This window comes from Vulpes vulpes, chromosome 16 (genome assembly GCF_048418805.1).
Source record: "Vulpes vulpes isolate BD-2025 chromosome 16, VulVul3, whole genome shotgun sequence".
NCBI classification, from domain to species: domain Eukaryota; kingdom Metazoa; phylum Chordata; class Mammalia; order Carnivora; family Canidae; genus Vulpes; species Vulpes vulpes.
In genome coordinates, this window is record NC_132795.1 from 50374230 (window position 1) to 50387673 (window position 13444).

Consider the following 13444-nt stretch of genomic DNA (forward strand, 5'->3'; position numbering starts at 1 on the left):
TTTCTGGACCAAGTATTCGTAGTATTGGGAACACAGTACTCTGTGTAGGAGGCTATCTCCCACCCTCCAGCCCTGAAAGCACTTGCCACATACTGGTCGCCAGAGTTTGAAGGGATGAGCAACGAGTGTCCGAACAGAATGTAAGTTCCTTGGAAACAGAATTCTTGCCTGTGTTATAGTCCTTGTTGTCTCTCCAGCACCTAGAACAGTGTTGGATTCAATGTAATGACTCAATAAATGATAGAATAAATGATTTCAAGTGGAATTTAGTATCAGTAAAATATATTATAAACCAAATATTTTAATTTTTTTTAATTTATTTATGACAGTCACAGAGAGAGAGAGAGAGAGGCAGAGACACAGGCAGAGGGAGAAGCAGGCTCCATGCACCGGGAGCCCGATGTGGGATTTGATCCCGGGTCTCCAGGATCGCGCCCTGGGCCAAAGGCAGGCGCCAAACCGCTGCGCCACCCAGGGATCCCCTAAACCAAATATTTTAAAACATGATAAGAATGCCACTGGGATGGGTGGATCAATATACAGAATAAGAAATCTAGAAAGAGAGAAAGATGTGGGGTACAAGTTTTTCTGTTTATGTCTATTTTTTTTTTAAACCGGAGATGGAGAAATTGGCAACCATTCTGAAAAATGACCTGATATTATATCCATGTCTCTCTTCTTGCACCAAAATAAACTTGAGGTACATTAATAATCTTAAATTTTATTTATTTATTTATTTTTAAAGATTTTATTTTTTTATTCATGAAAGACACAGAGAGAGGCAGAAACAGGCAGAGGGAGAAGTAGGCTCCATGCAGGGAGCCTCACGTGGGACTTGATCCCAGGACCCCAGGATCATGCCTTGGGCCAAAGGCAGGCGTTAAACCGCTGAGCCACTCAGGGATCCCCATAATCTTAAATTAAAAAAATAATAAATAAATAAACTAGGAGCAAATGTGATTATTTACATGATTTTGAGGTGGATAAAAAATCTTCCCAAGCAGAGGCACCTGGGTGGCTCAGTCTATTAAGTATCTGCCTTTGGCTCAGGTTATGATCCTGGGATCCTGGGATCAAGTCCCACATCGGGTTCCCTGCTCCGTGGGGAGTCTGCTTCTCCCTTTGCCTCTGCCCCTCCCGCTGCTTGTGCTGTCTCTCTCTCTCCCTCAAATAAATAAAATCTTCCCAAGCAGTAACACCCACATCAGGGGTCATAAAGTATATAATGAAGATTTTTGCTATACAAAAATAAAAATTTCTACATGTGGAATGTAAATTGACACAATCACTGTGGAAAATAGTGTGGCAGTTCCTCAAAAAATTAAAAATAGAACTACCCTATGATTCAGTAATTCCGCTACTGGGTATTTATCCAAAGGAAATGAAAATACTAATTTGAAAAGACATATTCACCCCTATGTTCATCGCAGGATTATTTACAATAGCCAAGATATGGAAGCAATCCAAGCATCCACTGATGGATAAATGGATAAAGAAGATGTGATATATATATGTGTGTGTGTATATATATATATATATATACACACACACATATATACACACACACATATATATATACACACACATATATACACACGTATATTCTTTTTTATGGCTGTGTAATATTCCATTATATATGTATATGTATGTATATATATTTTAAATATTTTATTTATTTATTCATGAGAGACACACAGAGAGAGGCAGAGACACAGGCAGAGGGAGAAGCAGGATCCATGCAGGGAGCCGGATGTGGAACTCGATCCTGGGTCTCCAGGATCGCGCCCTGGACTGAAGGAGGCGCTAAACCCCTGAGCCACCTGGGCTGCCCTATATGTATGTATATAATGGAATATTAATCAGACACACACAAAAAAAGAAATCTTGCAATTTGCAACATGGATGGACCTGGAAGGTATGGTGCTGAGTGAAATAAGCCAACTAGAGAAACAATACCATATGAGAAAGAAAATACCATATTATTTCATTCACATGTGGAATTTAAGAAACAACAAAAAACCCAGACTCTTAAATACAGAGAACAAACTGGTAGTTTCCAGAGGGGAGGTGAGTGTGGGATGGGGGAAATAGATAAAGGGGGTTAAGAGAACACTTACTGGGGAGCCCGGATGGCTCAGTTGGTTGAGCATCAGACTCTTGGTTTCAGCTCAGGTTGTGATCTCAGGGTCATGAGATCGAGCCCTGTGCTCAGTGAGGAGGTTCTCTCCCTCTCTCTCTACCCTCTCCTGGCTTGGGAGTACATGTTCTTCCCTTCTCTCTCAAAAAAAAATAAATCAATCTTGAAAAAAAAGTACAGTTATCATGATGAGCACTGTGTAATGTATCGAATTGTTGAATGATTATATTGTGCCCCTGAAAGCAATAATATACCATTGTATTTAATTATACTTAATAAAACAATTGGGGAAAAAACTGGGGAGCCTGAGTGGCTCTGTTGGTTACGCATCTGACTCTTGGTTTCAGCTTGGGTCATGATCTCAGGGTGGCGGGATCAAGCCCTGTGTTGGGCTCTGTGCTCAGCGGGGACTCTGGTTGAGATTCTCTCCTTTTCCCTCTCCATCTAACCTCCTCTCACTCTCTCAAATAAATTAATTAAAAATAAATAAATATTAAAAAACAGAATTCCCCACATGCAGGGAAACAACATAAGCAGAGTTGAAAGGTAAACAATCGCTGAGAAAAAATATGTACCCTATGAAAAATTAGTTCTAAATATAAAAAAAATCCCTTTGCAAATTAATGAGACAAAATGTGTGCAAAGGATCTGGGAAGAAAACATACAGAAGATAAATTTCAAATTTCTAATATATCTACGGAAAAGGCTTCATTTCAAAGGGTGCAAATTAAGATAAAATTTTTAGTCATTAGACTGGAAAAGCTTATAAAAAGATTAAAGAACATGCTTATAAAAGATTATAAGTACCAGGAAGAGTTCAGGACATGAGCACTCTTAGGTGTTGCTGGGAGACAGCAAATTGGGAAAATGTCCTAGAGGCAAAGTGGGTAATGTTCATTCATTAAACAAATATTTATGGAGCTCCCGTGTGTGCCAGGCACGTGGTAACAACACACCGCTCATCCTTGCTCTCGTTTACCTTCCAGTGCAGTGGAGGAGATAGATATAAAGGAAGAAAGTACACAAACAAGTTCATAATTACTGCAGTTGTAGAAAGTACTTACAACTGTGTTTAACAAGGGGTCCTATCCCGCTCAGAATGATTGGGGAGACTTCCCTAAGGGGGTGGTTCTGAAGCCAAGTCTCTCACAATGAGGAATTAGTGAGATGCACTCTGGGGCCATTGCAGGTAGAGGAGAGGATGATGCGAAAGTTCTGATGGACTCTGGGAGCATCTCTGAGCACTCCCACACCAGTGATTCTGGGCACACCCCCACCCCTGCTGACACCACCCTCTCACTCAGCTCCTGATTCCAGAGCTTCTACTATGCATTAACCCCTATGGCCAGTTTTCAACCCCAGATTATTGGATCATCAAAGAAATAGGAAAGTGTGTCTCACAAAGGAAGCTGACAGATAGGAACTCTGAGTGGGTCCAGCTCTCAGATTTAGCAGGTGCATACCTCAAAGCAGTTACTGTAAATATATTCAGACTATTAATGGAAACTATGTGCAGAGGAAAATAAGTTCAATGAATTAAAGGAAAATATAACCTCAATGAGTAAACAGATAGGGACTCTCCATGGGTGAATGGAAATTCTAGACCTGAAAATACGAATAGCAGAAAGTTTAAAAATGCACAAGGTGGGCTCCAGTTCTGTAGATGGCAGAAGAAAGGAGCAGTTAAACCTGAAGACAAGTCAGCAGAAAGTATTCATTTTTAAAAAAGATTTTATTTTTATTTATTCATGAGGACAAAGAGAGAGAGGCAGAGACACAGGCAGAGGGAGAAGCAGGCTCCATACAGGGAGCCCGACATGGGACTTGATCGTGCGTCTCCAGGATCACACCCCGGGCTGAAGGTGGCATTAAACTGCTGAGCCACGTGGGATGCCTAGCAGAAGGTGTTCAACCTGAAGAGAAAACAGAATTAAGATTGGCCAAAAAAGAGGCACCTGGGTGGCTCAGTCGTTGAGTGTCGCCTTCAGCTCTAGGTTACATCCCCTGGGATCGAGTCCTGCCTCGGGCTCCCCACAGGGAGCCTGCTTCTCCCTCTGCCTGTGTCTCTGCCTCTCTCTGTGTGTCTCACCTAAATAAATAAATAAAATCTTTAAAAACAATTGGCCAAAAAAGAGAATACATAGTACTTTGAAGGCCTGTGGGACCATAGCAGGTGGTCCAAATTGATGTAATTGGAGTCCCAGGGAGACAGGAGGGAGATGTAGGTGGTTAAAAATTTTGAGGAAATAATTTGTGAAAACATCTTAATATTAATAGAAAACATTAGCGTATAGATCCAAAAAAACCCCTCAACAAACCCCAAGCAAAAGAAACCACTTCTGAAAGCCAGAGGAAAAGAGAAAATCTCGAAAGGTTTAGAACAAAAAGGCCAACTTGCTCTGTGAAGGAAAATCATGGTGTCCTTGACATCTGGCGTCTCATCGAGAAGGACAAATCCAGAGTTGTATTGTATATATCAGAAGAGTCCCACGAACAAATACAGGAGAAGGGCAGGGAATTAATAGTCGTGTACTAAACAGGAATTCCCGACAACTGAAGGGAGATGCAAGAGCTCAGATTGGAAATGCCCGGTGAATGTCAAGCAGGATACATGAAAGAACACAAAGAAAAATCTCAAGATTCCACACACAAGTACATCATAAGGGGATTTCAGGTCATCCAGGACAGAGTGAGGAAAATTCTAAAATTATTTTAAAAAATCACAACTCTGGGGAGCCTGGGTGGCTCAGCAGCTGAGCATTGCCCTCAGCTCAGGGTGATATCCCAGGGTCCTGGGATCGAGTCCCATATTGGGCTCCCTGTGAGGAGCCTGCTTCTCCCTCTGTCTGTGTCTCTGCCTCTCTCTCTCTCTCTCTCTGTCTCTCTGTGTGTGTCTCATGAATAAATAAATAAAATCTTTAAACAAAATCGCAAACTCACTATGCTAGCAGTTTTTTAATTTTTTAATTAATTTATTTTTTTAAAGATTTTATTTATTTATTCATGAGAGACAGGGAGAGAGAGAGAGAGAGAGAGAGGCAGAGACACAGGGAGAGGGAGAAACAGGCTCCATGCAGGGAGCCCAACGTGGGACTCAATCCCGGGACTAGGATCAGGCCCTGGGCCGAAGTTGGAGCTAAACCGCTGAGCCACCTGGGTTGCCTGGCAGTTTTTTATAATTATAAAAATACTATAATAGTCGTACGTAGTAGTATGTATTACAAAAAGTACTTATAAAAGTTTATGAGGACCAGCTCCTTCAGAGTAGATTGAGCAAAGGTGACTGTAAGGCAGGTAGGTGATTACTGTCCACGGCTCTGCAATGAATTCTGTACGGTAGAGACAGAGCCACCTGCCTATGCAGCAGCGTCTCAGGGCGCCAGGGGTCCCACAGTCCGGGTCTCACGGCGGCCCACTCAATCTTCTCCACATGCCCCAGGCCCTCCTCCTCTTGGCCTGGCAGAAACACTGAGTGGGGCTTGGGGTTGGGGCAGGGCTGAAGATGTGGGTGCAGGAAACCTCAGAGAGCGCCCAGAGGGCTCTGAGAGGCCCAACCACGGACAGAAGCTTCCAGAAGGAGGCATGTTGGCTGCATCACAGGCCTTGGAGCTGGAATCAGAGGCAACTTTGGCTTTGGCGAGAGAGAGCTCATCACTGATGGGGGCCTTTCAGTGGAGAGTGGCCGAGTGGCCTTTTGGATGCGACGGGGGCTGACAGTGGTGGCGGGGGCGGGGGGTGGCAGCCTCTGAGGGCCGGTGTGGCATGGCTGGTGGTGTTCCCTGCAGAGAGCACCTAGCACTGGAGGCAAGCGAGAGAGCGGTGGCAGATGTTGGCAGATAGGAGGAGGCTGCCAAGGAGGCGGAGGGGACGCGCCAGGGCCTGGACGAGCAGGTGTGGACGAGGAGAGCAGGGCGTGGACTCCCGCACCGCAGGTTTGGTCGCTGGAAGGCGAGAGAAGCCTTGGAGAAGCAGGTGGGCGAGGCAGCGCCTGGCCCCGGGTCAAGGGACTGCCTTTTACCACCACCGTCCCCCACCCCTGCACCTGGGAGGAGGATTTATCCGTGTGACGATCTTACGGGCTGTGGCAGCACCGTGGGAAGGTGGCTGGGAGGACGTCTGAGTTCGGAATCATACAAGTCCCAACACAGGGCCTTGCTGCGCGGTGGCTGGGGCTGCAGGGCTTGGCTGGTGCTGGGGTGCCCGGCATGCACGCCCGGCCGGTGCCCTGCAGGAGGCAGGTGGGCGGCAGAAGCTGCTGCAGGTCCCAACTCAGCAGGGCTGCCACTGGGGATGAGTCCGGGGGGTCCTGCAGGATCCGCGGGCATCACGAAGCCGCTCAGCCCTGCCCCCGAGAGCCCTTCTTTCCTGGGAATGTTCCAAAAGGCCTCTTAGTCCTGATCGGAGGTGGCTTCTTTCCTCCTCCCAGAGTTCAAAGACGTTTCCTGAGCTGGGCCATGGTCTCTGGCGTCCTGGGCCCTACAGGGAAGCTTCAGTGTGATACAGCTTGTCCACAGTCACCCCGAGGTCACTCACTCCTTCATGACATTCTCTCTCCATCCCTCCTTCCTTCCCCGCGCTCACGGAGGGCCTGCTGTGCCCCAGGACCTGCTCCGGGCACGTGGAGGACGCAGGCAGGGCCTGTCCCAGAGCCCACCTGAGTTACCCTGCCCGCAGCAGCAGAGCCCGCAAGATGCTCAGGATGCTGATTTCGGGCCAAGGCCTGGGGAAGGCCTCCCAAGACCTTAGCTGTGAGCTACGGGGTGACTCCTGGAAAGGGCAAGGCAGGGTTTTAGGTGGCAAAGGTGGAGGTGAGCAGGATGCCTGGTGCCTGGAGCAGGGGGTCAGTGAGGGGACCTGGGACAGCATTTGGAAAGGTCACTTGAGCTGGGAGTGGAGGCTGGGTTTTGTGGGGTCAGGCCCGGAGGTAGGGGTGAGGGTGGAGAGGAGGGGAAGAGGTGCTCAGCGCCAGGCTGGCACCTGGACCTGGGGCTTCTCCTGGGCTGGGAGCAGCGGGCAGGAGGAGCCTGAGGAAGGTGACGGGCTTAGCCGTGGGGGGGCTGCATGGGAGGGGCTGGTGGGAGGACGGGGCAGCTGGACAGGATGGAGGCCCCAAGTCAGCGGTGGTCTGTGGATGCTCTGAGCCTCCCTTCCCCCACTGCCGGGCTCCCGCCAGCATGGAAGGCCCTGGATGCTCGCCCCTTCGGGTCAGCTGCAGAGGCCTGCCTGGCTCAAGGTCACGGCCTCTCTGGGCTGGACACACCCAGGGATGGATGCGGGCAGGAGGAGCTTGGCCAGCGCAGCCAGCTCTAGTGGCCACTCTTGTTTGAGGGCTCCTGTGGGGTCAGTGCTCTGTCCATGCCTGCATCCTTACCCCACCTCCTGCTTCCTGGCCACAGGGCTGACTCCAGGCTCTTCTTCTTCTTTTTTTTTTTTCTAAAGATGTTGTTTATTTATCCATGAGAGACACACAGAGAGAGGCAGAGACACAGGCAGAGGGAGAAGCAGGCTTCTTGCAGGGAGCCCGATGTGGGACTCCATCCCAGGTCTCCAGGATCACGCTCTGGGCTAAAGGCAGATAGATGCCCAACCGCTGAGCCACCTGGATGTCCCAAGACCCAGGCTCTTCCTAACTGACCCCCTGCTCCCTAAAGCCTGCCTCCGAATGGCCTCCTGGAAGCCCCACTGCTGCACAGGTGGAGTGGGGCACACCCACCCTTGTCAGCTGTGGGGGCTGAGATCTGAGCAGGTGAGGGCTGCAGGGAACCCCCAACCCCAGTGGAGGGCTGTCAGGGGGTCCTATGGGCCAGAGTGCTGCTATTTGGGTGGACCCGTTGCTCTGAGCCCCTTCCACACCTCCTCAAACCCAAAACCCTTCCCTATAAGTGCGCCCCAGCATCCCTTGGCTTATGGCTTCGGGTGCTTCTGACCTCAAGGCCCTCCTTGCTGAGGGGCTTCCCATGGCCCTAAGAGTCACCGCTACTGGGATAACATGGCATTGGCCTCCTCGGTCTCTGAGCTTCTGGGCAGCAGAAGCCCCCATGAAGTGCACCCAGAGACACTCTGGGAGCCCCTGGTCTGTCCAGGGTCTCCCCAGAAGCCACCCTGAAGCCCTGATGCATGTGAGCCCGGCCTCTTGGGAGGGGATCCCAGGGGACAGGAGGAGGGATCAGAGGGGGTGGGAGGGAGGGGACACAGCCAACACAGAGTGGGCCACTGGCAAGTCACCTCTGAAGGTGGTTGAAGCCACCGTCCGTGGCTGAGGGGCAGCTGAGGGGCCTTCGTCCACCTGCCCCACCCATCCCTGGGGTGGGGGGCTGCCTCCAGGGCCCCAGCACGGTGCCACTTTGGGTTTGCCTGGCTTGTGGCCAGAGACAGCGTCTGTCCACGGAGGAGCAGAAACACACTTCCCATATGGGCCCGTGTTGGGTCACCCTTCGGGGGTGCCGCTTGGACGGTGGGGGGAGGCCCACAGGTGTGTGGCTGCTGACATCCTGTCTCTTGGCATGACTCTCAGAGATGGAGGGAGAAGTGCTGTTCCTGCATCCGAGGAGCTTCTGCAGCCTCAGTCTCCTGGGAGGCCTGGCAGGGAGGGAGCTGTGTGCCTGCCCCCCACCCGACCCCCTGGCCCCCCCAGGCTCCCAGCTGCAGCCCGCTCCCCAGGGGCCCAAAGGACCGGCTGGGGGCCTGGCAGCTTAGCCCTGCCGGCCTAGTCTAAACCCCTGTATGGCCAGGCGGGCCCAGCTGGCGGCCAGGAGTGCCTGAACAGCCCGGCCTTTGTCCTGGTGGTCACAGCCGCTGCTTGCTCAGTGCCCGGCTTGTTTTTTCCAGGCCAGGCTGGGCAGGCAGGGGCCCCGAAGCCATGGAAACGACACAGACCACCTGTCCGACCCGGGCTCTGCTTCCCTGTCCCCGCAGACCTCCTGGTGTGCTGGCCCCGCCCCAGTGGCCCTCGTCCTGCTGCCCGCCCAGAGCCCCAGCTGGGCCGCTGAGAGCCCCAGAAGCTTCTAGCTGTCCAGGACTCCCCACATGCAGGCTCTGAGGACCGGGGTACCACGGGCTCCTTCCTCTGCCAGTGCTCCCTCCCCCTCCTCAAGCCGCCCGCCCGTGGGGCCCCAGGAAGGAGGCCGGCTCTGGGAGATGCTCTCCTATCAGAGCTGCCCCAAGAAGAAATAGGCTGCCTGGAAAGGTGGTGAGCTCCCCGTCACACGAGACATGGGAGAGCAGACTGCTGGGAACCTATCGTGGGAGTGCAAAGTGGACGGCTTGAATAGTTCTCCCACTCATTCCTTCACTCAGCAACTCATTCATTCATTCAGTAAACGGCAGTGGCATCCTTGTTTTGGGCGGAGGCCCATGCCTGGTGCTGAGTGAGAGTGGTGAGGTCCAGGCAGCGTCCCTGCCTCCTTGGGAAGCAGAGTCTGTGGATAAGGGGATGTGAAGGAGAGACACGCAAGTGAACAACTGCCCCTGTTGGTCAGATTCATAGGCCAGAGAGACGGCAGAGAGTAGGATTTCAGTGCCCTATGCCATGGGTGGGGAAGCTGAGGCAGAGGGCACCAGCCATGCCACAGGGAGCCTGGATAACCCCCCAGAGCTTCTGAGCCCACCGTTATTCAAGCTGCAAAGGCCCGTGGGAGCTCCGAGGAGGGGAGACCCCCACCAGGTTTGGGGAGGAACTCAGGAACAGCTCTGTGATGAGGCTGGGGCAAGGCCAGACATGATCCGTCCATGTGATGAACCTTCCCCCGTATGGCTTATGTATGGGGCTGGGCTGCGAATGCCTGGGGCATCTGGGGACACTGCTCCCTGGGACCGACTGATCAAATTTCGGGCTCGGGCAATCTTGCTGCATGCCTGGCTTTAAGGGCTGCGTGGTCCAGTTAGCTAGTGCTGCGTAACAAACCACCCCAGAAGGGCGAAGTACAACCACAGCCATTTTATTCTGCTTGTGGAATCAGTGGGTCAGGTGTCCTGAAAGGCATAGTGGGGACAAGTGTCCTGTGCCCTATGATACCCCAAGCGGCTGGGGCTGGAAGGGCTACAGCTGCTGGAGTCCCTCTCCATCCACCCATCCGGTTCCCTGGGTTCAGGTGACTTGCAGGCTGGAGCTGTTGGCCAGCACACCTCCCCGTGGGCTCTCCGTGCAGCGTGGGGGTCTCGGGGGCGTTGAACCTCCCCCTTACTCAGCAGCTCGGGGCTCCGGGGAGGAAGCTGTGCGGCCCTTTATGACTCAGCCTTGGACGCCATCCAGCAGCCTTGCGGCCACTCTCTGCCGGTTGAAGGAGTCACAAGCCTTCCCAGATGCAAGAGGGGAGCACATAGGCCCTGCCTTCAGCAGGAGGAGCACTGAGGAATTTGCAGCCATATTTAAAACCACCACACAACTTCCTATTCCTAGCCCACAGTGTCCTCCTCTCCTCTTTGAAGAGTCAGCCATATGCCAAGGCTGGGCTTAAACCCCAAGCCAGAGACCCTTCCTGCTCACTCCTATCCCAGGAGCACTTTCTGGGTCTCTCTCTAACTAATAACTAGGATAGCCATGAGTGTGACGTCCTCGCCTTGGAGCCAGGCCCGTGTATCCACACAAGTGTTCTCAGGGCAACTTTGAGAGACATCTCACAAAGGAGGGGGCCCCTCACCTGGAGTTTTGCAGGATGAGTAGGAGTTCTCTGGATGTACGGAGTTTGCAGAAAGCTCCGGTGAGCCTGGGCACATGAGTAGTCAGTTGTGGCTGGAGGACGGAGCTTCAGCTACTCTAGGGCAGGGGCTTGTTTAGTCGGGAAGTGCACCAAACGGACTTGTGTTTTGGGAGGACCCCTCTGGCCCTGACAGTCTGAAGGCTGGAGCTGGCCCAGGAGGAGCCAGTGCTCGCCCACAGGCCTCCCACAGGAGCCTGTCTGCCTGTGCCTCTTATTTTCTGTTTTACATGGTTTCCGGGGTCCTTTCAACCATTCTCCAGGTCGTGGGCATTTTACGGATGAGAAACTGAGGCTGAGAGCTCTCTCTGGGATGTAAGCTGGGTGTGTGGGCCGGGACCAGCGTTGGGTGCCCCCTTTGTCAGCCACGGACCCTCACCCTCGGGACTCACCCCAGGCGGGCAGTGTGGGCAGCTCGTCCGCTCTCCCCGGCACCCCAGAGGCCCCCCTCAGCTCCCCACCCCTCTTGCCCCCCACCACATGGCCCAAAGAAGCCCATTCAGAGCCAGCTGCAGGCAGCCGGGCCTCTGGTTTACATCAGCAGGCAGCGGGGAGTGTGGTCACATGCTCACTTCGGCCCAGTACTCCCCGTGGCCGCAGGACGGTGGGGGGGGGGGCAAGAACTCGGGGGATCGATGCTGGGCTGAGGGGAAGCCGAGGCCCAGAAGGGGCAACGGCCGGGCCTCTGCCATTAGCTCGACCCTGGACGTTCATTTCCGGCCCTTGAAATAAAGCCTGTGCCGGCCGGGTGGCCAGCCGGCCAGGGGACCGCCACGCTGCCTGCTTGCCCTAGCCTGGCCGGGTCACCCCGAAAAGCTGACAAAAGCCAGCTGCCGTCCCAGCGGCCGCTCGGCAGGCAGACACCCGGAGGCGTGACGCCCGGCCTCGTCTGGCACCCGGGGCTGCCAGGAGGGCCCTCGGAAAGCTCGGCTCCACTCCCACTCCCAGGGGCTTTCAGCTCCTTTCCGGAATGGCTTCCTGATGAGGTAATGCCGCTCGGAGCGCGGGAGGAGGCCACCGGGAGACGCTGCTGGCCGGGCCCCAGCTCGGCTGGAGGAGGCCCGAGGCTGCCCAAACGGGGACAGAGTGCCGCCGCCCGGGGGGGGGGGGGGCGCGGGACCCCAGCCGGACCCCCTGCATGTGTCCCCATGTCCCGGCCTCGGCCCACAGCCTCACACTGACCCCCGAAGAGTCCCCACCCCCGGACCATGTCACGGCCCCCGCCGCGGGAATCAGCGCACCCCTGGGAAATGGGGGACCCCTGCGGTGTGGATCATCCGGGAGCCGCCCGGGGAGCGTGCTCCGACCTGCCAGGCTGCATGTTCCTGGAACACGAGTATCTTCCGGCCACGGAGCCGAGAGCTCGAGGCCGCCCGCCTCCCTGTGCCGGAGCCAGGAGGCAGCGCGGAGCTGGCGTGTGCGGAAGGCGGCCCAGGCCGGCCACCTGGTGTCCCCACGGTGCCTCCCTGGGCCCCTGGAAGGAGCGGCCAGCTCCCCTTGTTGGGGCACCCTGCCCCTGTCGGGCAAGCCGGTGGGAGCCGGGAACTGAGGAGGGAGTGTCCCGAGGGGTGACTCACCTGCCTCCCCGGCGGCTCCCCCCTCCCTGCCAGGCCCTGAGCTGGGGGGCAGGGCTGGGGCGCTGGGGTCACAGGCTCAGCATGACCCGGAGGCCCCCACCCTCCCAGGTGGAGGAAGGGGCAAACAGCAGCCCCACGGAGGCCTCCTGGGAGGCAGGGAAGGGCACCTCCTGGGGTGGGCCCATCGGGACCACGGCTCTGTGGCAGTTTGAGGAGCTGCTGGGGTGCAGAGGGAGTGGGCGGGCCTCGGGTCTGCAGGCCCCACTGGTCCTGGCCTCCCTGAATGTGGTGAGTGACATAGGCCAAGCCCCGGGTCCTGGCTGGGCCTCAACTTCCCCATCTGCAGACGGGAGGCGCCTGGGGGTGGGGGTCGGAGAGGGGGCCTCCGCTGGATGCCAGGAGCCCCCCGGGTCTGTCGGCCCAGGACTGCAGCTGCGTGGGGGAAGCCTCCCCCCGGGGCCTCACCCCGAATTTCCGCATTGGAAGGGACCCAGGGACCACAGAGCAGCGCCGGGCACAGAGGAGGGCCAGGCCGGCCGAGCCGTGCGGGAAGTAGTGGCTGGGCCAGGAGCCGAGCCCAGACTCCTCTGCTGGCCCAGGGTGACCCCGCGGGGCCTCCTCCGGCTCCCTGCTGCTTTTCCTGCACAAAGCTGCAGGCTGGGGAGGGCGGACACTGCGTTGGAGCCCAACCGCTCCCCTCTGCTGCCGCCTGGTGGCCACGGGGACACAGGCGGCCCAATCCCCAAGCCTGGCACCCGTGGGCCCCAGGCGCCCACGAATAGGGCCCCCGTGGGTCCCAGGTACCCACAAATATGGACACCTGCGGGCCTCGGGCACCCACGAATAGGGCTCCCACAAATACGGGCACCCACGGGCTCCAGACATCCACAAATATGGGCCTCTGTTGTGCTAGGACGCCTACGGGGCTGGGGCACTCACAGACCCCACCAGGCGCCCTGGTGGAGAGCACCACCCGCTTTGTTTCATGGAACCTTCTCCAACCCCGGAGGTGGGGTATTGTCATGTCTACCCCT